General features: G+C 43.9%; 1 protein-coding gene across 1 annotated transcript in view; it reads right to left on the bottom strand.

Annotated features, from left to right (window-relative positions):
- Positions 1–27,121, bottom strand: part of WDR45 (WD repeat domain 45) — a 443,369-nt gene that overhangs the window by 302,398 nt on the left and 113,850 nt on the right. The window lies entirely within an intron of this gene.

Below are 27,121 nucleotides of genomic sequence, written 5' to 3'. Positions count from 1 at the left end.
TAGTACTTATTTTCTGCCAGTAGATGGCAGTCAGACATTTTATCAATCCTCTCCTGTAGTACTTCTATTCTGTCAGTAGATGGCAGTGAGACATTTTATCAATCCTCTCCTGTAGTACTTCTATTCTGCCAGTAGATGGCAGTGAGACATTTTATCAATCCTCTCCTGTAGTACTTCTATTCTGCCAGTAGATGGCAGTGAGACATTTTATCAATCCTCTCCTGTAGTACTTATTTTCTGCCAGTAGATGGCAGTGAGACATTTTATCAATCCTCTCCTGTAGTACTTCTATTCTGTCAGTAGATGGCAGTGAGACATTTTATCAATCCTCTCCTGTAGTACTTCTATTCTGCCAGTAGATGGCAGTGAGACATTTTATCAATCCTCTCCTGTAGTACTTCTTTTCTGCCAGTAGATGGCAGTGAGACATTTTATCAATCCTCTCCTGTAGTACTTCTATTCTGCCAGTAGATGGCAGTGAGACATTTTATCAATCCTCTCCAGTAGTACTTCTTTTCTGCCAGTAGATGGCAGTGAGACATTTTATCAATCCTCTCCTGTAGTACTTCTATTCTGCCAGTAGATGGCAGTGAGACATTTTATCAATCCTCTCCTGTAGTACTTCTTTTCTGCCAGTAGATGGCAGTGAGACATTTTATCAATCCTCTCCTGTAGTACTTCTATTCTGCCAGTAGATGGCAGTGAGACATTTTATCAATCCTCTCCTGTAGTACTTATTTTCTGCCAGTAGATGGCAGTGAGACATTTTATCAATCCTCTCCTGTAGTACTTCAATTCTGTCAGTAGATGGCAGTGAGACATTTTATCAATCCTCTCCTGTAGTACTTCTATTCTGCCAGTAGATGGCAGTGAGACATTTTATCAATCATCTCCTGTAGTACTTCTATTCTGTCAGTAGATGGCAGTGAGACATTTTATCAATCCTCTCCTGTAGTACTTCTATTCTGCCAGTAGATGGCAGTGAGACATTTTATCAATCCTCTCCTGTAGTACTTCTATTCTGCCAGTAGATGGCAGTGAGACATTTTATCAATCCTCTCCTGTAGTACTTCTATTCTGCCAGTAGATGGCAGTGTGACATTTTATCAATCCTCTTCTGTAGTACTTCTATTCTGCCAGTAGATGGCAGTGAGACATTTTATCAATCCTCTCCTGTAGTACTTCTTTTCTGCCAGTAGATGGCAGTGAGACATTTCATCAATCCTCTCCTGTAGTACTTCTATTCTGCCAGTAGATGGCAGTGAGACATTTTATCAATCCTCTCCTGTAGTACTTCTTTTCTGCCAGTAGATGGCAGTGAGACATTTTTCAATCCTCTCCTGTAGTACTTCTATTCTGCCAGTAGATGGCAGTGAGACATTTTATCAATCCTCTCCTGTAGTACTTATTTTCTGCCAGTAGATGGCAGTGAGACATTTTATCAATCCTCTCCTGTAGTACTTCTATTCTGCCAGTAGATGGCAGTGAGACATTTTATCAATCCTCTCCTGTAGTACTTATTTTCTGCCAGTAGTTGGCAGTGAGACATTTTATCAATCCTCTCCTGTAGTACTTCTTTTCTGCCAGTAGATGGCAGTCAGACATTTTATCAATCCTCTCCTGTAGTACTTCTATTCTGTCAGTAGATGGCAGTGAGACATTTTATCAATCCTCTCCTGTAGTACTTCTATTCTGCCAGTAGATGGCAGTGAGACATTTTATCAATCCTCTCCTGTAGTATTTCTATTCTGCCAGTAGATGGCAGTGAGACATTTTATCAATCCTCTCCTGTAGTACTTATTTTCTGCCAGTAGATGGCAGTGAGACATTTTATCAATCCTCTCCTGTAGTACTTCTATTCTGCCAGTAGATGGCAGTGAGACATTTTATCAATCCTCTCCTGTAGTACTTCTTTTCTGCCAGTAGAGGGCAGTGTGACATTTTATCAATCCTCTTCTGTAGTACTTCTATTCTGCCAGTAGATGGCAGTGAGACATTTTATCAATCCTCTCCTGTAGTACTTCTATTCTGCCAGTAGATGGCAGTGAGACATTTTATCAATCCTCTCCTGTAGTACTTATTTTCTGCCAGTAGATGGCAGTGAGACATTTTATCAATCCTCTCCTGTAGTACTTCTATTCTGCCAGTAGATGGCAGTGAGACATTTTATCAATCCTCTCCTGTAGTACTTCTTTTCTGCCAGTAGATGGCAGTGTGACATTTTATCAATCCTCTTCTGTAGTACTTCTATTCTGCCAGTAGATGGCAGTGAGACATTTTATCAATCCTCTCCTGTAGTACTTCAATTCTGTCAGTAGATGGCAGTGAGACATTTTATCAATCCTCTCCTGTAGTACTTCTATTCTGCCAGTAGATGACAGTGAGACATTTTATCAATCCTCTCCTGTAGTACTTCTTTTCTGCCAGTAGATGGCAGTGAGACATTTTATCAATCCTCTCCTGTAGTACTTCTATTCTGCCAGTAGATGGCAGTGAAACATTTTATCAATCCTCTCCTGTAGTACTTCTATTCTGCCAGTAGATGGCAGTGAGACATTTTATCAATCCTCTCCTGTAGTACTTCTTTTCTGCCAGTAGATGGCAGTGAGACATTTTATCAATCCTCTCCTGTAGTACTTCTATTCTGCCAGTAGATGGCAGTGAGACATTTTATCAATCCTCTCCTGTAGTACTTCTTTTCTGCCAGTAGATGGCAGTGAGACATTTTATCAATCCTCTCCTGTAGTACTTCTTTTCTGCCAGTAGATGGCAGTGAGACATTTTATCAATCCTCTCCTGTAGTACTTCTATTCTGTCAGTAGATGGCAGTGAGACATTTTATCAATCCTCTCCTGTAGTACTTCTATTCTGCCAGTAGATGGCAGTGAGACATTTTATCAATACTTTCCTGTAGTACTTCTATTCTGCCAGTAGATGGCAGTGAGACATTTTATCAATCCTCTCCTGTAGTACTTCTTTTCTGCCAGTAGATGGCAGTGAGACATTTTATCAATCCTCTCCTGTAGTACTTATTTTCTGCCAGTAGATGGCAGTGAGACATTTTATCAATCCTCTCCTGTAGTACTTCTATTCTGTCAGTAGATGGCAGTGAGACATTTTATCAATCCTCTCCTGTAGTACTTCTATTCTGCCAGTAGATGGCAGTGAGACATTTTATCAATCCTTTCCTGCAGTACTTCTTTTCTGCCAGTAGATGGCAGTGAGACATTTTATCAATCCTCTCCTGTAGTACTTCTATTCTGCCAGTAGATGGCAGTGAGACATTTTATCAATCCTCTCCTGTAGTACTTATTTTCTGCCAGTAGATGGCAGTGAGACATTTTATCAATCCTCTCCTGTAGTACTTCTATTCTGTCAGTAGATGGCAGTGAGACATTTTATCAATCCTCTCCTGTAGTACTTCTATTCTGCCAGTAGATGGCAGTGAGACATTTTATCAATCCTCTCCTGTAGTACTTCTTTTCTGCCAGTAGATGGCAGTCAGACATTTTATCAATCCTCTCCTGTAGTACTTCTATTCTGTCAGTAGATGGCAGTGAGACATTTTATCAATCCTCTCCTGTAGTACTTCTATTCTGCCAGTAGATGGCAGTGAGACATTTTATCAATCCTCTCCTGTAGTACTTCTATTCTGCCAGTAGATGGCAGTGAGACATTTTATCAATCCTCTCCTGTAGTACTTCTATTCTGTCAGTAGATGGCAGTGAGACATTTTATCAATCCTCTCCTGTAGTACTTCTATTCTGCCAGTAGATGGCAGTGAGACATTTTATCAATCCTCTCCTGTAGTACTTCTATTCTGCCAGTAGATGGCAGTGAGACATTTTATCAATCCTATCCTTTAGTACTTCTTTTCTGCCAGTAGATGGCAGTGTGACATTTTATCAATCCTCTTCTGTAGTACTTCTATTCTGCCAGTAGATGGCAGTGAGACATTTTATCAATCCTCTCCTGTAGTACTTCTTTTCTGCCAGTAGATGGCAGTGAGACATTTTATCAATCCTCTCCTGTAGTACTTCTATTCTGCCAGTAGATGGCAGTGAGACATTTTATCAATCCTCTCCTGTAGTACTTATTTTCTGCCAGTAGATGACAGTGAGACATTTTATCAATCCTCTCCTGTAGTACTTCTTTTCTGCCAGTAGATGGCAGTGAGACATTTTATCAATCCTCTCCTGTAGTACTTCTATTCTGCCAGTAGATGGCAGTGAAACATTTTATCAATCCTCTCCTGTAGTACTTCTATTCTGCCAGTAGATGGCAGTGAGACATTTTATCAATCCTCTCCTGTAGTACTTCTTTTCTGCCAGTAGATGGCAGTGAGACATTTTATCAATCCTCTCCTGTAGTACTTCTTTTCTGCCAGTAGATGGCTGTGAGACATTTTATCAATCCTCTCCTGTAGTACTTCTATTCTGTCAGTAGATGGCAGTGAGACATTTTATCAATCCTCTCCTGTAGTACTTCTATTCTGCCAGTAGATGGCAGTGAGACATTTTATCAATACTTTCCTGTAGTACTTCTATTCTGCCAGTAGATGGCAGTGAGACATTTTATCAATCCTCTCCTGTAGGACTTATTTTCTGCCAGTAGATGGCAGTGAGACATTTTATCAATCCTCTCCTGTAGTACTTATTTTCTGCCAGTAGATGGCAGTGAGACATTTTATCAATCCTCTCCTGTAGTACTTCTATTCTGTCAGTAGATGGCAGTGAGACATTTTATCAATCCTCTCCTGTAGTACTTCTATTCTGCCAGTAGATGGCAGTGAGACATTTTATCAATCCTCTCCTGTAGTACTTCTTTTCTGCCAGTAGATGGCAGTGAGACATTTTATCAATCCTCTCCTGTAGTACTTCTATTCTGCCAGTAGATGGCAGTGAGACATTTTATCAATCCTCTCCTGTAGTACTTATTTTCTGCCAGTAGATGGCAGTGAGACATTTTATCAATCCTCTCCTGTAGTACTTCAATTCTGTCAGTAGATGGCAGTGAGACATTTTATCAATCCTCTCCTGTAGTACTTCTATTCTGCCAGTAGATGACAGTGAGACATTTTATCAATCCTCTCCTGTAGTACTTCTTTTCTGCCAGTAGATGGCAGTGAGACATTTTATCAATCCTCTCCTGTAGTACTTCTATTCTGCCAGTAGATGGCAGTGAAACATTTTATCAATCCTCTCCTGTAGTACTTCTATTCTGCCAGTAGATGGCAGTGAGACATTTTATCAATCCTCTCCTGTAGTACTTCTTTTCTGCCAGTAGATGGCAGTGAGACATTTTATCAATCCTCTCCTGTAGTACTTCTATTCTGCCAGTAGATGGCAGTGAGACATTTTATCAATCCTCTCCTGTAGTACTTCTTTTCTGCCAGTAGATGGCAGTGAGACATTTTATCAATCCTCTCCTGTAGTACTTCTTTTCTGCCAGTAGATGGCAGTGAGACATTTTATCAATCCTCTCCTGTAGTACTTCTATTCTGTCAGTAGATGGCAGTGAGACATTTTATCAATCCTCTCCTGTAGTACTTCTATTCTGCCAGTAGATGGCAGTGAGACATTTTATCAATACTTTCCTGTAGTACTTCTATTCTGCCAGTAGATGGCAGTGAGACATTTTATCAATCCTCTCCTGTAGTACTTCTTTTCTGCCAGTAGATGGCAGTGAGACATTTTATCAATCCTCTCCTGTAGTACTTATTTTCTGCCAGTAGATGGCAGTGAGACATTTTATCAATCCTCTCCTGTAGTACTTCTATTCTGTCAGTAGATGGCAGTGAGACATTTTATCAATCCTCTCCTGTAGTACTTCTATTCTGCCAGTAGATGGCAGTGAGACATTTTATCAATCCTTTCCTGCAGTACTTCTTTTCTGCCAGTAGATGGCAGTGAGACATTTTATCAATCCTCTCCTGTAGTACTTCTATTCTGCCAGTAGATGGCAGTGAGACATTTTATCAATCCTCTCCTGTAGTACTTATTTTCTGCCAGTAGATGGCAGTGAGACATTTTATCAATCCTCTCCTGTAGTACTTCTATTCTGTCAGTAGATGGCAGTGAGACATTTTATCAATCCTCTCCTGTAGTACTTCTATTCTGCCAGTAGATGGCAGTGAGACATTTTATCAATCCTCTCCTGTAGTACTTCTTTTCTGCCAGTAGATGGCAGTCAGACATTTTATCAATCCTCTCCTGTAGTACTTCTATTCTGTCAGTAGATGGCAGTGAGACATTTTATCAATCCTCTCCTGTAGTACTTCTATTCTGCCAGTAGATGGCAGTGAGACATTTTATCAATCCTCTCCTGTAGTACTTCTATTCTGCCAGTAGATGGCAGTGAGACATTTTATCAATCCTCTCCTGTAGTACTTCTATTCTGTCAGTAGATGGCAGTGAGACATTTTATCAATCCTCTCCTGTAGTACTTCTATTCTGCCAGTAGATGGCAGTGAGACATTTTATCAATCCTCTCCTGTAGTACTTCTATTCTGCCAGTAGATGGCAGTGAGACATTTTATCAATCCTATCCTTTAGTACTTCTTTTCTGCCAGTAGATGGCAGTGTGACATTTTATCAATCCTCTTCTGTAGTACTTCTATTCTGCCAGTAGATGGCAGTGAGACATTTTATCAATCCTCTCCTGTAGTACTTCTTTTCTGCCAGTAGATGGCAGTGAGACATTTTATCAATCCTCTCCTGTAGTACTTCTATTCTGCCAGTAGATGGCAGTGAGACATTTTATCAATCCTCTCCTGTAGTACTTATTTTCTGCCAGTAGATGACAGTGAGACATTTTATCAATCCTCTCCTGTAGTACTTCTTTTCTGCCAGTAGATGGCAGTGAGACATTTTATCAATCCTCTCCTGTAGTACTTCTATTCTGCCAGTAGATGGCAGTGAAACATTTTATCAATCCTCTCCTGTAGTACTTCTATTCTGCCAGTAGATGGCAGTGAGACATTTTATCAATCCTCTCCTGTAGTACTTCTTTTCTGCCAGTAGATGGCAGTGAGACATTTTATCAATCCTCTCCTGTAGTACTTCTTTTCTGCCAGTAGATGGCTGTGAGACATTTTATCAATCCTCTCCTGTAGTACTTCTATTCTGTCAGTAGATGGCAGTGAGACATTTTATCAATCCTCTCCTGTAGTACTTCTATTCTGCCAGTAGATGGCAGTGAGACATTTTATCAATACTTTCCTGTAGTACTTCTATTCTGCCAGTAGATGGCAGTGAGACATTTTATCAATCCTCTCCTGTAGGACTTATTTTCTGCCAGTAGATGGCAGTGAGACATTTTATCAATCCTCTCCTGTAGTACTTATTTTCTGCCAGTAGATGGCAGTGAGACATTTTATCAATCCTCTCCTGTAGTACTTCTATTCTGTCAGTAGATGGCAGTGAGACATTTTATCAATCCTCTCCTGTAGTACTTCTATTCTGCCAGTAGATGGCAGTGAGACATTTTATCAATCCTCTCCTGTAGTACTTCTTTTCTGCCAGTAGATGGCAGTGAGACATTTTATCAATCCTCTCCTGTAGTACTTCTATTCTGCCAGTAGATGGCAGTGAGACATTTTATCAATCCTCTCCTGTAGTACTTATTTTCTGCCAGTAGATGGCAGTGAGACATTTTATCAATCCTCTCCTGTAGTACTTCTATTCTGTCAGTAGATGGCAGTGAGACATTTTATCAATCCTCTTCTGTAGTACTTCTATTCTGCCAGTAGATGGCAGTGAGACATTTTATCAATCCTCTCCTGTAGTACTTCTTTTCTGCCAGTAGATGGCAGTGAGACATTTCATCAATCCTCTCCTGTAGTACTTCTATTCTGCCAGTAGATGGCAGTGAGACATTTTATCAATCCTCTCCTGTAGTACTTATTTTCTGCCAGTAGATGGCAGTGAGACATTTTATCAATCCTCTCCTGTAGTACTTCTTTTCTGCCAGTAGATGGCAGTCAGACATTTTATCAATCCTCTCCTGTAGTACTTCTATTCTGTCAGTAGATGGCAGTGAGACATTTTATCAATCCTCTCCTGTAGTAGTACTTTTCTGCCAGTAGATGGCAGTGAGACATTTTATCAATCCTCTCCTGTAGTACTTCTATTCTGCCAGTAGATGGCAGTGAGACATTTTATCAATCCTCTCCTGTAGTAGTACTTTTCTGCCAGTAGATGGCAGTGAGACATTTTATCAATCCTCTCCTGTAGTACTTATTTTCTGCCAGTAGATGGCAGTGAGACATCTTATCAATCCTCTCCTGTAGTACTTCTATTCTGTCAGTAGATGGCAGTGAGACATTTTATCAATCCTCTCCTGTAGTACTTCTATTCTGCCAGTAGATGGCAGTGAGACATTTTATCAATCCTCTCCTGTAGTACTTCTTTTCTGCCAGTAGATGGCAGTGAGACATTTTATCAATCCTCTCCTGTAGTACTTCTATTCTGCCAGTAGATGGCAGTGAGACATTTTATCAATCCTCTCCTGTAGTACTTATTTTCTGCCAGTAGATGGCAGTGAGACATTTTATCAATCCTCTCCTGTAGTACTTATTTTCTGCCAGTAGATGGCAGTCAGACATTTTATCAATCCTCTCCTGTAGTACTTCTATTCTGTCAGCAGATGGCAGTGAGACATTTTATCAATCCTCTCCTGTAGTACTTCTATTCTGCCAGTAGATGGCAGTGAGACATTTTATCAATCCTCTCCTGTAGTACTTCTATTCTGCCAGTAGATGGCAGTGAGACATTTTATCAATCCTCTCCTGTAGTACTTATTTTCTGCCAGTAGATGGCAGTGAGACATTTTATCAATCCTCTCCTGTAGTACTTCTATTCTGTCAGTAGATGGCAGTGAGACATTTTATCAATCCTCTCCTGTAGTACTTCTATTCTGCCAGTAGATGGCAGTGAGACATTTTATCAATCCTCTCCTGTAGTACTTCTTTTCTGCCAGTAGATGGCAGTGAGACATTTTATCAATCCTCTCCTGTAGTACTTCTATTCTGCCAGTAGATGGCAGTGAGACATTTTATCAATCCTCTCCAGTAGTACTTCTTTTCTGCCAGTAGATGGCAGTGAGACATTTTATCAATCCTCTCCTGTAGGACTTCTATTCTGCCAGTAGATGGCAGTGAGACATTTTATCAATCCTCTCCTGTAGTACTTCTTTTCTGCCAGTAGATGGCAGTGAGACATTTTATCAATCCTCTCCTGTAGTACTTCTATTCTGCCAGTAGATGGCAGTGAGACATTTTATCAATCCTCTCCTGTAGTACTTATTTTCTGCCAGTAGATGGCAGTGAGACATTTTATCAATCCTCTCCTGTAGTACTTCAATTCTGTCAGTAGATGGCAGTGAGACATTTTATCAATCCTCTCCTGTAGTACTTCTATTCTGCCAGTAGATGGCAGTGAGACATCTTATCAATCCTCTCCTGTAGTACTTCTTTTCTGCCAGTAGATGGCAGTGAGACATTTTATCAATCCTCTCCTGTAGTACTTCTATTCTGCCAGTAGATGGCAGTGAGACATTTTATCAATCCTCTCCTGTAGTAGTACTTTTCTGCCAGTAGATGGCAGTGAGACATTTTATCAATCCTCTCCTGTAGTACTTCTATTCTGTCAGTAGATGGCAGTGAGACATTTTATCAATCCTCTCCTGTAGTACTTCTATTCTGCCAGTAGATGGCAGTGAGACATTTTATCAATCCTCTCCTGTAGTACTTCTATTCTGCCAGTAGATGGCAGTGAGACATTTTATCAATCCTCTCCTGTAGTACTTATTTTCTGCCAGTAGATGGCAGTGAGACATTTTATCAATCCTCTCCTGTAGTACTTATTTTCTGCCAGTAGATGGCAGTGAGACATTTTATCAATCATCTCCTGTAGTACTTCTATTCTGTCAGTAGATGGCAGTGAGACATTTTATCAATCCTCTCCTGTAGTACTTCTATTCTGCCAGTAGATGGCAGTGAGACATTTTATCAATCCTCTCCTGTAGTACTTCTATTCTGCCAGTAGATGGCAGTGAGACATTTTATCAATCCTCTCCTGTAGTACTTCTATTCTGCCAGTAGATGGCAGTGTGACATTTTATCAATCCTCTTCTGTAGTACTTCTATTCTGCCAGTAGATGGCAGTGAGACATTTTATCAATCCTCTCCTGTAGTACTTCTTTTCTGCCAGTAGATGGCAGTGAGACATTTCATCAATCCTCTCCTGTAGTACTTCTATTCTGCCAGTAGATGGCAGTGAGACATTTTATCAATCCTCTCCTGTAGTACTTCTTTTCTGCCAGTAGATGGCAGTGAGACATTTTTCAATCCTCTCCTGTAGTACTTCTATTCTGCCAGTAGATGGCAGTGAGACATTTTATCAATCCTCTCCTGTAGTACTTATTTTCTGCCAGTAGATGGCAGTGAGACATGTTATCAATCCTCTCCTGTAGTACTTCAATTCTGTCAGTAGATGGCAGTGAGAAATTTTATCAATCCTCTCCTGTAGTACTTCTATTCTGCCAGTAGATGGCAGTGAGACATTTTATCAATCCTCTCCTGTAGTACTTCTTTTCTGCCAGTAGATGGCAGTGAGACATTTTATCAATCCTCTCCTGTAGTACTTCTATTCTGCCAGTAGATGGCAGTGAGACATTTTATCAATCCTCTCCTGTAGTAGTACTTTTCTGCCAGTAGATGGCAGTGAGACATTTTATCAATCCTTTCCTGTAGTACTTCTATTCTGCCAGTAGATGGCAGTGAGACATTTTATCAATCCTCTCCTGTAGTACTTCTATTCTGCCAGTAGATGGCAGTGAGACATTATATCAATCCTCTCCTGTAGTACTTCTATTCTGCCAGTAGAGGGCAGTGAGACATTTTATCAATCCTCTCCTGTAGTACTTCTATTCTGCCAGTAGATGGCAGTGAGACCTTTTATCAATCCTCTCCTGTAGTACTTCTATTCTGCCAGTAGATGGCAGTGAGACATTTTATCAATCCTCTCCTGTAGTACTAATTTTCTGCCAGTAGATGGCAGTGAGACATTTTATCAATCCTCTCCTGTATTACTTATTTTCTGCCAGTAGATGGCAGTGAGACATTTTATCAATCATCTCCTGTAGTACTTCTATTCTGTCAGTAGATGGCAGTGAGACATTTTATCAATCCTCTCCTGTAGTACTTCTATTCTGCCAGTAGATGGCAGTGAGACATTTTATCAATCCTCTCCTGTAGTACTTCTATTCTGCCAGTAGATGGCAGTGAGACATTTTATCAATCCTCTCCTTTAGTACTTCTTTTCTGCCAGTAGATGGCAGTGTGACATTTTATCAATCCTCTTCTGTAGTACTTCTATTCTGCCAGTAGATGGCAGTGAGACATTTTATCAATCCTCTCCTGTAGTACTTATTTTCTGCCAGTAGATGGCAGTGAGACATTTTATCAATCCTCTCCTGTAGTACTTATTTTCTGCCAGTAGATGACAGTGAGACATTTTATCAATACTCTCCTGTAGTACTTCTTTTCTGCCAGTAGATGGCAGTGAGACATTTTATCAATCCTCTCCTGTAGTACTTCTATTCTGCCAGTAGATGGCAGTGAAACATTTTATCAATCCTCTCCTGTAGTACTTCTATTCTGCCAGTAGATGGCAGTGAGACATTTTATCAATCCTCTCCTGTAGTACTTATTTTCTGCCAGTAGATGGCAGTGAGACATTTTATCAATCCTCTCCTGTAGTACTTCTTTTCTGCCAGTAGATGGCAGTGAGACATTTTATCAATCCTCTCCTGTAGTACTTCTATTCTGTCAGTAGATGGCAGTGAGACATTTTATCAATCCTCTCCTGTAGTACTTCTATTCTGCCAGTAGATGGCAGTGAGACATTTTATCAATACTTTCCTGTAGTACTTCTATTCTGCCAGTAGATGGCAGTGAGACATTTTATCAATCCTCTCCTGTAGTACTTATTTTCTGCCAGTAGATGACAGTGAGACATTTTATCAATCCTCTCCTGTAGTACTTCTTTTCTGCCAGTAGATGGCAGTGAGACATTTTATCAATCCTCTCCTGTAGTACTTCTATTCTGCCAGTAGATGGCAGTGAAACATTTTATCAATCCTCTCCTGTAGTACTTCTATTCTGCCAGTAGATGGCAGTGAGACATTTTATCAATCCTCTCCTGTAGTACTTCTTTTCTGCCAGTAGATGGCAGTGAGACATTTTATCAATCCTCTCCTGTAGTACTTCTTTTCTGCCAGTAGATGGCAGTGAGACATTTTATCAATCCTCTCCTGTAGTACTTCTATTCTGTCAGTAGATGGCAGTGAGACATTTTATCAATCCTCTCCTGTAGTACTTCTATTCTGCCAGTAGATGGCAGTGAGACATTTTATCAATACTTTCCTGTAGTACTTCTATTCTGCCAGTAGATGGCAGTGAGACATTTTATCATTCCTCTCCTGTAGTACTTCTTTTCTGCCAGTAGATGGCAGTGAGACATTTTATCAATCCTCTCCTGTAGTACTTATTTTCTGCCAGTAGATGGCAGTGAGACATTTTATCAATCCTCTCCTGTAGTACTTCTATTCTGTCAGTAGATGGCAGTGAGACATTTTATCATTCCTCTCCTGTAGTACTTCTATTCTGCCAGTAGATGGCAGTGAGACATTTTATCAATCCTCTCCTGTAGTACTTCTTTTCTGCCAGTAGATGGCAGTGAGACATTTTATCAATCCTCTCCTGTAGTACTTCTATTCTGCCAGTAGATGGCAGTGAGACATTTTATCAATCCTCTCCTGTAGTACTTATTTTCTGCCAGTAGATGTCAGTGAGACATTTTATCAATCCTCTCCTGTAGTACTTCTATTCTGTCAGTAGATGGCAGTGAGACATTTTATCAATCCTCTTCTGTAGTACTTCTATTCTGCCAGTAGATGGCAGTGAGACATTTTATCAATCCTCTCCTGTAGTACTTCTTTTCTGCCAGTAGATGGCAGTGAGACATTTCATCAATCCTCTCCTGTAGTACTTCTATTCTGCCAGTAGATGGCAGTGAGACATTTTATCAATCCTCTCCTGTAGTACTTATTTTCTGCCAGTAGATGGCAGTGAGACATTTTATCAATCCTCTCCTGTAGTACTTCTTTTCTGCCAGTAGATGGCAGTCAGACATTTTATCAATCCTCTCCTGTAGTACTTCTATTCTGTCAGTAGATGGCAGTGAGACATTTTATCAATCCTCTCCTGTAGTACTTCTATTCTGCCAGTAGATGGCAGTGAGACATTTTATCAATCCTCTCCTGTAGTACTTCTTTTCTGCCAGTAGATGGCAGTGAGACATTTTATCAATCCTCTCCTGTAGTACTTATTTTCTGCCAGTAGATGGCAGTGAGACATTTTATCAATCCTCTCCTGTAGTACTTCAATTCTGTCAGTAGATGGCAGTGAGACATTTTATCAATCCTCTCCTGTAGTACTTCTATTCTGCCAGTAGATGGCAGTGAGACATTTTATCAATCCTCTCCTGTAGTACTTCTATTCTGCCAGTAGATGGCAGTGAGACATTTTATCAATCCTCTCCTGTAGTACTTCTATTCTGCCAGTAGATGGCAGTGAGACATTTTATCAATCCTCTCCTGTAGTACTTCTATTCTGCCAGTAGATGGCAGTGAGACATTTTATCAATCCTCTCCTGTAGTACTTCTATTCTGCCAGTAGATGGCAGTGAGACATTTTATCAATCCTCTCCTGTAGTACTTCTTTTCTGCCAGTAGATGGCAGTGTGACATTTTATCAATCCTCTCCTGTAGTACTTCTATTCTGCCAGTAGATGGCAGTGAGACATTTTATCAATCCTCTCCTGTAGTACTTCTTTTCTGCCAGTAGATGGCAGTGAGACATTTTATCAATCCTCTCCTGTAGTACTTCTATTCTGCCAGTAGATGGCAGTGAGACATTTTATCAATCCTCTCCTGTAGTACTTATTTTCTGCCAGTAGATGGCAGTGAGACATTTTATCAATCCTCTCCTGTAGTACTTCAATTCTGTCAGTAGATGGCAGTGAGACATTTTATCAATCCTCTCCTGTAGTACTTCTATTCTGCCAGTAGATGGCAGTGAGACATTTTATCAATCCTCTCCTGTAGTACTTCTTTTCTGCCAGTAGATGGCAGTGAGACATTTTATCAATCCTCTCCTGTAGCACTTCTATTCTGCCAGTAGATGGCAGTGAGACATTTTATCAATCCTCTCCTGTAGTAGTACTTTTCTGCCAGTAGATGGCAGTGAGACATTTTATCAATCCTTTCCTGTAGTACTTCTATTCTGCCAGTAGATGGCAGTGAGACATTTTATCAATCCTCTCCTGTAGTACTTATTTTCTGCCAGTAGATGGCAGTGAGACATTTTATCAATCCTCTCCTGTAGTACTTCAATTCTGTCAGTAGATGGCAGTGAGACATTTTATCAATCCTCTCCTGTAGTACTTCTTTTCTGCCAGTAGATGGCAGTGAGACATTTTATCAATCCTCTCCTGTAGTACTTATTTTCTGCCAGTAGATGGCAGTGAGACATTTTATCAATCCTCTCCTGTAGTACTTCTATTCTGTCAGTAGATGGCAGTGAGACATTTTATCAATCCTCTCCTGTAGTACTTCTATTCTGCCAGTAGATGGCAGTGAGACATTTTATCAATCCTCTCCTGTAGTACTTCTTTTCTGCCAGTAGATGGCAGTGAGACATTTTATCAATCCTCTCCTGTAGTACTTCTATTCTGCCAGTAGATGGCAGTGAGACATTTTATCAATCCTCTCCTGTAGTAGTACTTTTCTGCCAGTAGATGGCAGTGAGACATTTTATCAATCCTCTCCTGTAGTACTTATTTTCTGCCAGTAGATGGCAGTGAGACATCTTATCAATCCTCTCCTGTAGTACTTCTATTCTGTCAGTAGATGGCAGTGAGACATTTTATCAATCCTCTCCTGTAGTACTTCTATTCTGCCAGTAGATGGCAGTGAGACATTTTATCAATCCTCTCCTGTAGTACTTCTTTTCTGCCAGTAGATGGCAGTGAGACATTTTATCAATCCTCTCCTGTAGTACTTCTATTCTGCCAGTAGATGGCAGTGAGACATTTTATCAATCCTCTCCTGTAGTACTTATTTTCTGCCAGTAGATGGCAGTGAGACATTTTATCAATCCTCTCCTGTAGTACTTATTTTCTGCCAGTAGATGGCAGTGAGACATTTTATCAATCCTCTCCTGTAGTACTTCTATTCTGTCAGTAGATGGCAGTGAGACATTTTATCAATCCTCTCCTGTAGTACTTCTATTCTGCCAGTAGATGGCAGTGAGACATTTTATCAATCCTCTCCTGTAGTACTTCTATTCTGCCAGTAGATGGCAGTGAGACATTTTATCAATCCTCTCCTGTAGTACTTATTTTCTGCCAGTAGATGGCAGTGAGACATTTTATCAATCCTCTCCTGTAGTACTTCTATTCTGCCAGTAGATGGCAGTGAGACATTTTATCAATCCTCTCCTGTAGTACTTATTTTCTGCCAGTAGATGGCAGTGAGACATTTTATCCATCCATCCATCCATCCATGAGTCCATCCATTTATCCATGAGTCCATCCATCCGTCCATCCATCTATCCATCCATGAGTCCATCCATCCATCTATCCATCCATCCATGAGTCCATCCATCCATCCATGAGTCCATCCATCCATCCATGAGTCCATACATCCATGAGTCTATCCATCCATCCATCCATCCATCCATCCATCCATCCATCCATCCCTCCATCAGTCCATCCATGAGTCTATCCATCCATCCATGAGTCCATCCATCCATCCATGAGTTGATCCATCCAGCCATGAGTCCATCCATCCATGAGTCCATCCATCCATCCATCCATTCATCCGTCCATCCATCCATTAGTCCATCCATCCATCCATCCATGAGTCCATCCATCCATCCATCCATGAGTCCATCCATCCATCCATCCATCCCTCCATCCATCCATGAGTCCATACATCCATGAGTCCATCCATCCATCCATCCATCCGTCCATCAGTCCATCCATGAGTCCATCCATCCATCCATGAGTCCATCCATCCATCCATGAGTTGATCCATCCATCCATGAGTCCATCCTTTCATGAGTCCATCTATCCATCCATGAGTCCATCCATCCATCCATGAGTCCATCCATCCATGAGTCCATCGATCCATCCAGCCATGAGTCCATCCATCCATGAGTCCATCCATCTATCCATCCATTCATCCGTCCATCCATCCATGAGTCCATCTATCCATCCATCCATGAGTCCATTCATCCATCCTTGAGTCCATCTATCCATCCATCCATGAGTCCATCCATCCATCCATCCATGAGTCCATCCATGAGTCCATCCATCTATCCATCCATCCATGAGTCCATCCATCCATCCATGAGTCCATCCATGAGTCCATCCATCCATCCATCCATCCATCCATGAGTCCATCCATCCATCCATCCATGAGTCCATCCATCCATCCATGAGTCCATCCATGTGTCCATCCATCCATGAGTCCATCCATCCATGTGTCCATCCATACATGAGACCATCCATCCATCCATGTGTCCATCCATCCATGTGTCCATCCATCCATGAGTCCATCCATCCATCCATGTGTCCATCCATCCATGTGTCCATCCATCCATGAGTCCATCCATCCATCCATGTGTCCATCCATCCATGTGTCCATCCATCCATGTGTCCATCCATCCATCCATGTGTCCATCCATCCATGTTTCCTTCCATCCATGAGTCCATCCATCCATGAGTCCATCCATCCATGAGTCCATCCATCCATGTGTCCATCCATCCATGAGTCCATCCATCCATCCATCCATCCATGAGTCGATCCATCCATCCATCCATGAGTCCATCCATCCATTTATGAGTCCATATATCCATCCATCCATCCATCCATGAGTCCATCCATCCATCCATCCATCCATGAGTCCATCCATCCATCCATCCATGAGTCCATATATCCATCCATCCATGAGTCCATCCATCCATCCATCCATGAGTCCATCCATCCATGAGTCCATCCATCCATCCATCCATCCATCCATCCATCCATGAGTCCATCCATCCAGCCATGAGTCCATCCATCCATGAGTCCATTCATCCATCCATATGTCCATCCATCCATGAGTCCATCCATCCATCCATGAGTCCATCTATCCATCCACGAGTCCATCCATCCATCCATCCATGAGTCCATCCATCCATCCATGAGTCCATCTATCCATCCATGAGTCCATCCATCCATCCATCCATGAGTCCATCCATCCATCCATCCATCCATATATCCATGAATCCATCCATCCATTCATCCATCCATCCATCCATACGTCCATCCATCCATGAGTCCATCCATCCATCCATCCATCCATCCATCCATCCATCCATGAGTCCATCCATCCATCCAAGAGTCCATCCATCCATCCATCCATCCATCCATCCATCCATCCATGAGTCCATCCATCCATCCATGAGTCCATCCATCCATCCATGAGTCCATCCATCCATAAGTCCCTCCATCCATCCATGAGTCCATCCATCCATCCATCCATGAGTCCATCCATCCATCCAAGAGTCCATCCATCCATCCATCCATCCATGAGTCCATCCATCCATCCATGAGTCCATCCATCCATAAGTCCCTCCATTCATTCATGAGTCCATCCATCCATCCATCCATGAGTCCATCCATCCATCCGTCCATCCATCCATGAGTCCATCCATCCATCCATCCATGAGTCCATCCATCCATCCATCCATGAGTCCATCCATCCATCCATGAGTCCATCCATCCATAAGTCCCTCCATTCATCCATGAGTCCATCCATCCATCCATCCATGAGTCCATCCATCCATCCAAGAGTCAATCCATCCATCCATCCATGAGTCCATCCATCCAAGAGTCCATCCATCCATCCATCCATCCATCCATCCATGAGTCCATCCATCCATCCATGTCCATCCATCCATCCATGAGTCCATCCATCCATAAGTCCCTCCATCCATCCATGAGTCCATCCATCCATCCATCCATGAGTCCATCCATCCATCCATCCATCCAAGAGTTCATCCATCCATGAGTCCATCCATCCATCCATGAGTCCATCCATCCATCCATCCATGAGTCCATCCATCCATAAGTCCCTCCATCCATCCATGAGTCCATCCATCCATCCATCCATCCGTCCATCCATCCACCCATCCATGAGTCCATCCATCCATCCATCCATCCATCCGTCCATCCATCCATGAGTCCATCCATCCATCCATGAGTCCATCCATCCATCCATCCATCTATCCATGAGTCCATCCATCCATCCATCCATCCATCCATGAGTCCATCCAGCCATCCATGAGTCCATCCATCCATCCATGAGTCCATCCATCCATCCATCCATGAGTTCATCCATCCATTTGTCCATCCATCCATCCATCCATCCATAAGTCCATCCATCCATCCATGTGTCCATCCATCCATCCATCCATCCATCCATCCATGTGTCCTTTCATCCATGAGTCCATCCATCCATGAGTCTATCCATCCATGAGTCCATCCATCCATCCATGAGTCCATCCATCCATGAGTCCATACATCCATGAGTCCATCCATCCATCCATCCATCCATCCGTCCGTCAGTCCATCCATGAGTCCATCTATCCATTCATGAGTCCATCCATCCATCCATCCATCCATGAGTCCATCCATCCATCCATGAGTCCATCCATCCATCCATGAGTTCATCCGTCCATCCATCCATGAGTCCATCCATACATCCATGAGTCCATCCATGAGTCCATCCATCCATCCATGAGTCCATCCATGAGTCCATCCATCCATCCATGAGTCCATCCATCCATCCATGAGTCCATCTATCCATCCATTCATGAGTCCATCCATCCATCCATCCATCCATCCATGAGTCCATCCATCCATCCATCCATCCATCCATCCATCCATCCATCCATGAGTTCATCCATCCATCCATCCATTCATGAGTCCATCCATCCATCCATTAGTCCATCCATCCATCCATGAGTCCATCCATCCATCCATCCATGAGTCCATCTATCCATCAGTCCGTCCATCCATCCATCCATCCATCCATCCATGAGTCCATCCATGAGTCCATCCATCCATCCATCCATGAGTCCATCCATCCATCCATGAGTCCATCCATGTGTCCATCCATCCATGAGTCCATCCATCCATGAGTCCATCCATCCATCCATCCATCCATCCATCCATGTGTCCTTTCATCCATGAGTCCATCCATCCATGAGTCCATCCCTCCATCCATGAGTCCATCCATCCATGAGTCCATCCATCCATCCATGAGTCCATCCATCCATGTGTCCTTTCATCCATGAGTCCATCCATCCATGAGTCCATCCATCCATGTGTCCATCCATCCATGTGTCCATCCATCCATCCATGTGTCCATCCATCCATCCATGAGTCCATCCATCCATCCATCCAAGAGTCCATCCATCCATGAGTCCATCCATCCATCCATGAGTCCATCCATCCATCCATCCATGAGTCCATCCATCCATAAGTCCCTCCATCCATCCATGAGTCCATCCATCCATCCATCCATCCGTCCATCCATCCACCCATCCATGAGTCCATCCATCCATCCATCCGTCCATCCATCCATGAGTCCATCCATCCATCCATGAGTCCATCCATCCATCCATCCATCTATCCATGAGTCCATCCATCCATCCATGAGTCCATCCAGCCATCCATGAGTCCATCCATCCATCCATGAGTCCATCCATCCATCCATCCATCCATGAGTTCATCCATCCATTTGTCCATCCATCCATCCATCCATCCATAAGTCCATCCATCCATCCATGTGTCCATCCATCCATCCATCCATCCATCCATCCATCCATGTGTCCTTTCATCCATGAGTCCATCCATCCATGAGTCTATCCATCCATGAGTCCATCCATCCATCCATGAGTCCATCCATCCATCCATCCATGAGTCCATACATCCATGAGTCCATCCATCCATCCATCCATCCATCCATCCATCCATCCGTCCGTCAGTCCATCCATGAGTCCATCTATCCATTCATGAGTCCATCCATCCATCCATCCATGAGTCCATCCATCCATCCATGAGTCCATCCATCCATCCATGAGTTCATCCGTCCATCCATCCATGAGTCCATCCATCCATCCATCCATGAGTCCATCCATCCATCCATGAGTCCATCCATGAGTCCATCCATCCATCCATGAGTCCATCCATGAGTCCATCCATCCATCCATCCATGAGTCCATCCATCCATCCATGAGTCCATCTATCCATCCATCCATGAGTCCATCTATCCATCCATCCATTCATGAGTCCATCCATCCATCCATCCATCCATCCATCCATGAGTCCATCCATCCATCCATCCATCCATCCATGAGTTCATCCATCCATCCATCCATTCATGAGTCCATCCATCCATCCATTAGTCCATCCATCCATCCATGAGTCCATCCATCCATCCATCCATGAGTCCATCTATCCATCAGTCCGTCCATCCATCCATCCATCCATCCATCCATCCATGAGTCCATCCATGAGTCCATCCATCCATCCATCCATCCATGAGTCCATCCATCCATCCATGAGTCCATCCATCCATCCATCCATCCATCCATCCATCCATCCATCCATCCATGTGTCCTTTCATCCATGAGTCCATCCATCCATGAGTCCATCCATCCATGAGTCCATCCATCCATCCATGAGTCCATCCATCCATCCATCCATCCATCCATGTGTCCTTTCATCCATGAGTCCATCCATCCATGAGTCCATCCATCCATGAGTCCATCCATCCATCCATCCATCCATCCATCCATCCATCCATCCATGTGTCCTTTCATCCATGAGTCAATCCATCCATGAGTCCATCCATCCATGTGCCCATCCATCCATGTGTCCATCCATCCATGAGTCCATCCATCCATGTGTCCATCCATCGATGAGTCCATCCATCCATGAGTCCATCTATCCATCCATCCATGAGTCCTACAATCCATCCATCCATCCATCCATCCATCCATGAGTCCATCCATCCATCCATCCATCCATGAGTCCATCCATCCATCCATCCATGAGTTCATCCATCCATCCATCCATCCATTCATTAGTCCATCCATCCATCCATCCATCCATGAGTCCATCCATTTATCCATGAGTCCATCCATCCATCCTTTCATCCATCGGTCCATCCATCTATCCATCCATGAGTCCATCCATCCATGAGTCCATCCATCCGTCCATTCATCCATCCATCTATCCATCCATCCATTAATCCATCCATCCATCCATGAGTCCATCCATCCATCCATGAGTCCATCTATCCATCCATCCCTCCATCCATGAGTCCATCCATCCATCCCTCCATCCATCCATGAGTCCATACATCAATGAGTCCATCCATCCATCCGTCCATCAGTTCATCCATGAGTCCATCCATCCATCCATGAGTCCATCCATCCATCCATGAGTTGATGCATCCATCCATGAGTCCATCTATCCATCCATGAGTCCATCCATCCATCCATGAGTCCATCCATCCATGAGTCCATCGATCCATCCAGCCATGAGTCCATCCATCCATGAGTCCATCCATCCATCCATCCATTCATCCGTCCATCCATCCATGAGTCCATCCATTCATCCATGAGTCCATCCATCCATCCATCCATCCATGAGTCCATTCATCCATCCATCCCTCCATCCATCCATGAGTCCATACATCCATGAGTCCATCCATCCATCCATCCGTCCATCATTCCATCCATGAGTCCATACATCCATCCATGAGTCCATCCATCCATCCATGAGTTGATCCATCCATCCATGAGTCCATCCATCCATGAGTCCATCTATCCATCCATGAGTCCATCCATCCATTCATGAGTCCATCCATCCATAAATCCATCGATCCATCCAGCCATGAGTCCATCCATCCATGAGTCCATCCATCCATCCATCCATCCATACATCCGTCCATCCATCCATGAGTCCATCTATCCATCCATGAGTCCATCCATCCATCCATGAGTCCATCCATGAGTCCATCCATCCATGAGTCCATCCATCCATCCATCCATGAGTCCATCCATGAGTCCATCCATCCATGAGTCCATCCATCCATCCATGAGTCCATCCATGAGTCCATCCATCCATGAGTCCATCCATCCATCCATCCATGAGTTCATCCATCCATTTATCCATCCATCCATCCATCCATCCATAAGTCCATCCATCCATCCATGTGTCCATCCATCCATCCATCCATCCATCCATCCATCCATCCATCCATGTGTCCTTTCATCCATGAGTCCATCCATCCATGAGTCTATCCATCCATGAGTCCATCCATCCATCCATGAGTCCATCCATCCATCCATCCATGAGTCCATACATCCATGAGTCCATCCATCCATCCATCCATCCATCCGTCCGTCAGTCCATCCATGAGTCCATCTATCCATTCATGAGTCCATCCATCCATCCATCCATGAGTCCATCCATCCATCCATGAGTCCATCCATCCATCCATGAGTTCATCCGTCCATCCATCCATGAGTCCATCCATCCATCCATCCATGAGTCCATCCATCCATCCATGAGTCCATCCATGAGTCCATCCATCCATCCATGAGTCCATCCATGAGTCCATCCATCCATCCATCCATGAGTCCATCCATCCATCCATGAGTCCATCTATCCATCCATCCATGAGTCCATCTATCCATCCATCCATTCATGAGTCCATCCATCCATCCATCCATCCATCCATCCATGAGTCCATCCATCCATCCATCCATCCATCCATGAGTTCATCCATCCATCCATCCATTCATGAGTCCATCCATCCATCCATTAGTCCATCCATCCATCCATGAGTCCATCCATCCATCCATCCATGAGTCCATCTATCCATCAGTCCGTCCATCCATCCATCCATCCATCCATCCATCCATCCATGAGTCCATCCATGAGTCCATCCATCCATCCATCCATCCATGAGTCCATCCATCCATCCATGAGTCCATCCATCCATCCATCCATCCATCCATCCATGTGTCCTTTCATCCATGAGTCCATCCATCCATGAGTCCATCCATCCATGAGTCCATCCATCCATCCATGAGTCCATCCATCCATGTGTCCTTTCATCCATGAGTCAATCCATCCATGAGTCCATCCATCCATGTGCCCATCCATCCATGTGTCCATCCATCCATGAGTCCATCCATCGATGAGTCCATCCATCCATGAGTCCATCTATCCATCCATCCATGAGTCCTACAATCCATCCATCCATCCATCCATCCATCCATGAGTCCATCCATCCATCCATCCATCCATGAGTCCATCCATCCATCCATCCATGAGTTCATCCATCCATCCATCCATTCATTAGTCCATCCATCCATCCATCCATCCATGAGTCCATCCATTTATCCATGAGTCCATCCATCCATCCTTTCATCCATCGGTCCATCCATCTATCCATCCATGAGTCCATCCATCCATGAGTCCATCCATCCGTCCATTCATCCATCCATCTATCCATCCATCCATTAATCCATCCATCCATCCATGAGTCCATCCATCCATCCATGAGTCCATCTATCCATCCATCCCTCCATCCATGAGTCCATCCATCCATCCCTCCATCCATCCATGAGTCCATACATCAATGAGTCCATCCATCCATCCGTCCATCAGTTCATCCATGAGTCCATCCATCCATCCATGAGTCCATCCATCCATCCATGAGTTGATCCATCCATCCATGAGTCCATCTATCCATCCATGAGTCCATCCATCCATCCATGAGTCCATCCATCCATGAGTCCATCGATCCATCCAGCCATGAGTCCATCCATCCATGAGTCCATCCATCCATCCATCCATTCATCCGTCCATCCATCCATGAGTCCATCCATCCATCCATGAGTCCATCCATCCATCCATCCATGAGTCCATTCATCCATCCATCCCTCCATCCATCCATGAGTCCATACATCCATGAGTCCATCCATCCATCCATCCGTCCATCATTCCATCCATGAGTCCATACATCCATCCATGAGTCCATCCATCCATCCATGAGTTGATCCATCCATCCATGAGTCCATCCATCCATGAGTCCATCTATCCATCCATGAGTCCATCCATCCATCCATGAGTCCATCCATCCATAAGTCCATCGATCCATCCAGCCATGAGTCCATCCATCCATGAGTCCATCCATCCATCCATCCATCCATACATCCGTCCATCCATCCATGAGTCCATCTATCCATCCATGAGTCCATCCATCCATCCATGAGTCCATCCATGAGTCCATCCATCCATGAGTCCATCCATCCATCCATCCATCCATGAGTCCATCCATGAGTCCATCCATCCATGAGTCCATCCATCCATCCATCCATCCATCCATCCATCCATGAGTCCATCCATCCATCCATCCATCCATGAGTCCATCCATCCATCCATGAATCCATGAATCCATCCATGAGTCCTTCTATCCATCCATCCATGAGTCCATCCATCCATCTATGAGTCCATCCATCCATGAGTCCATCGATCCATCCATCCATCCATCCATGAGTCCATCTATCCATCCATGAGTCCATCCATCCATCCATCCATCCATCCATGAGTCCATCCATCCATCCATCCATGAATCCATCCATCCATCCATCCATGAGTCCATCCATCCATCCATGAATCCATCCATCCATCCATGAGTCCATCGATCCATCCATCCATCCATCAGTCCATCCATTAGTCCATCCATCCATGAGTCCATCCATCCATCCATGAATCCATTCATCCATCCATCCATGAGTCCATTCATCCATCCATCCATGAGTCCATCCATCCATGAGTCCATCCATCCATCCATCCATGAGTCCATCCATCCATGAGTCCATCCGTCCATCCATGAGTCCATCCATCCATCCATGAGTCCATCCATCCATGAGTCCATCCATCTATCCATGAGTCCATCCATCCATCCATCCATCCATGAGTCCATCCATCCATCCATCCATGAGTCCATCCATCCATCCATCCATCCATGAGTCCATCCATCCATGAGTCCATCTATCCATCCATGAGTCCATCCATCTATCCATCCATCCATCCATCCATGAGTCCATCCATCCATCCATCCATCCATGAGTCCATCCATGAGTCCATCCATCCAACCATCCATCCATCCAAGACTCCATCCATCCATCCATGGGTCCATCCATCCATCCATGAGTCCATCCATCCATGAGTCCATCTATCCATCCATCCATCCATCCATCCATGAGTCCGTCTATCCATGAGTCCAACCATCCATCCATGAGTCCATCCATCCATCCATGAGTCCATCCATCCATCCATCCATCCATGAGTCCATCCATCCATCCATGAGTCCATCCATCCATTAGTCCATCTATCCATCCATCCATCCATGAGTCCATCCATCCATCCATGAGTCCATCCATCCATCCATCCATCCATGAGTCCATCCATCCATCCATCCATGAGTCCATACATCCATCCATCCATGAGTCCATCCATCCATGAGTCCATTCATCCATCCATCCATGAGTCCATCCATCCATCCATCCATCCATCCATGAGTCCATCTGTCCATCCATCCATGTGTCATCCATCCATGAGTCCATCCATCCATGAGTCCATCCATCCATCCATCCATCCATGAGTCCATCCATCCATGAGTCCATCCATCCATACATCCATTCATGAGTCCATCCATTAATCCATCCATCCATCCATGAGTCCATCCATCCATCTATCCATGAGTCCATACATCCATAAGTCCATCCATCCATCCATCCATCCATCCATCCATCCATCCATCCATACATGAGTCCATCCATCCATCCATCCATGAGTCCATCCATCCATCCATGAGTCCATCCATCCATCCATCCATCCATCCATCCATCCATCCATCCATGAGTCCATCCATCCATGTGTCCATCTATCCATGAGTCCATCCATCCATCCATGAGTCCATCCATCCATGAGACCATCCATCCATGTGTCCATCTATCCATGAGTCCATCCATCCATCCATGTGTCAATCCATCCATGTGTCCATCCATCCATGAGTCCATCCATCCATGAGTCCAGCCATCCATCCATGTGTCCATCCATCCATGAGTCCATCCATCCATCCATCCATGTGTCCATCCATGTGTCCATCCATCCATGAGTCCATCCATCCATCCATGAGTCCATCCATCCATGAGTCCATCCATCCATGTGTCCATCCATCCATGAGTCCATCCATCCATCCATCCATCCATCCATGAGTCCATCCATCCATCCATCCATGAGTCCATCCATCCATCCATCCATGAGTCCATCCATCCATGAGTCCATCCGTCCATCCATGAGTCCATCCATCCATCCATGAGTCCATCCATCCATGAGTCCATCCATCTATCCATGAGTCCATCCATCCATCCATCCATCCATGAGTCCATCCATCCATCCATCCATGAGTCCATCCATCCATCCATCCATCCATGAGTCCATCCATCCATGAGTCCATCTATCCATCCATGAGTCCATCCATCTATCCATCCATCCATCCATCCATGAGTCCATCCATCCATCCATCCATCCATGAGTCCATCCATGAGTCCATCCATCCAACCATCCATCCATCCAAGACTCCATCCATCCATCCATGGGTCCATCCATCCATCCATGAGTCCATCCATCCATGAGTCCATCTATCCATCCATCCATCCATGAGTCCATCCATCCATCCATCCATGAGTCCGTCTATCCATGAGTCCAACCATCCATCCATCCATCCATGAGTCCATCCATCCATCCATGAGTCCATCCATCCATCCATCCATCCATCCATGAGTCCATCCATCCATCCATGAGTCCATCCATCCATTAGTCCATCTATCCATCCATCCATCCATGAGTCCATCCA

Source organism: Pelophylax lessonae, assembly GCF_965119305.1.
Source record: "Pelophylax lessonae genome assembly, chromosome: 7".
NCBI classification, from domain to species: Eukaryota; Metazoa; Chordata; class Amphibia; order Anura; family Ranidae; genus Pelophylax; species Pelophylax lessonae.
Note: the sequence above shows the minus strand (reverse complement) of the source record. Positions and strands in the feature narration are given on the sequence as shown.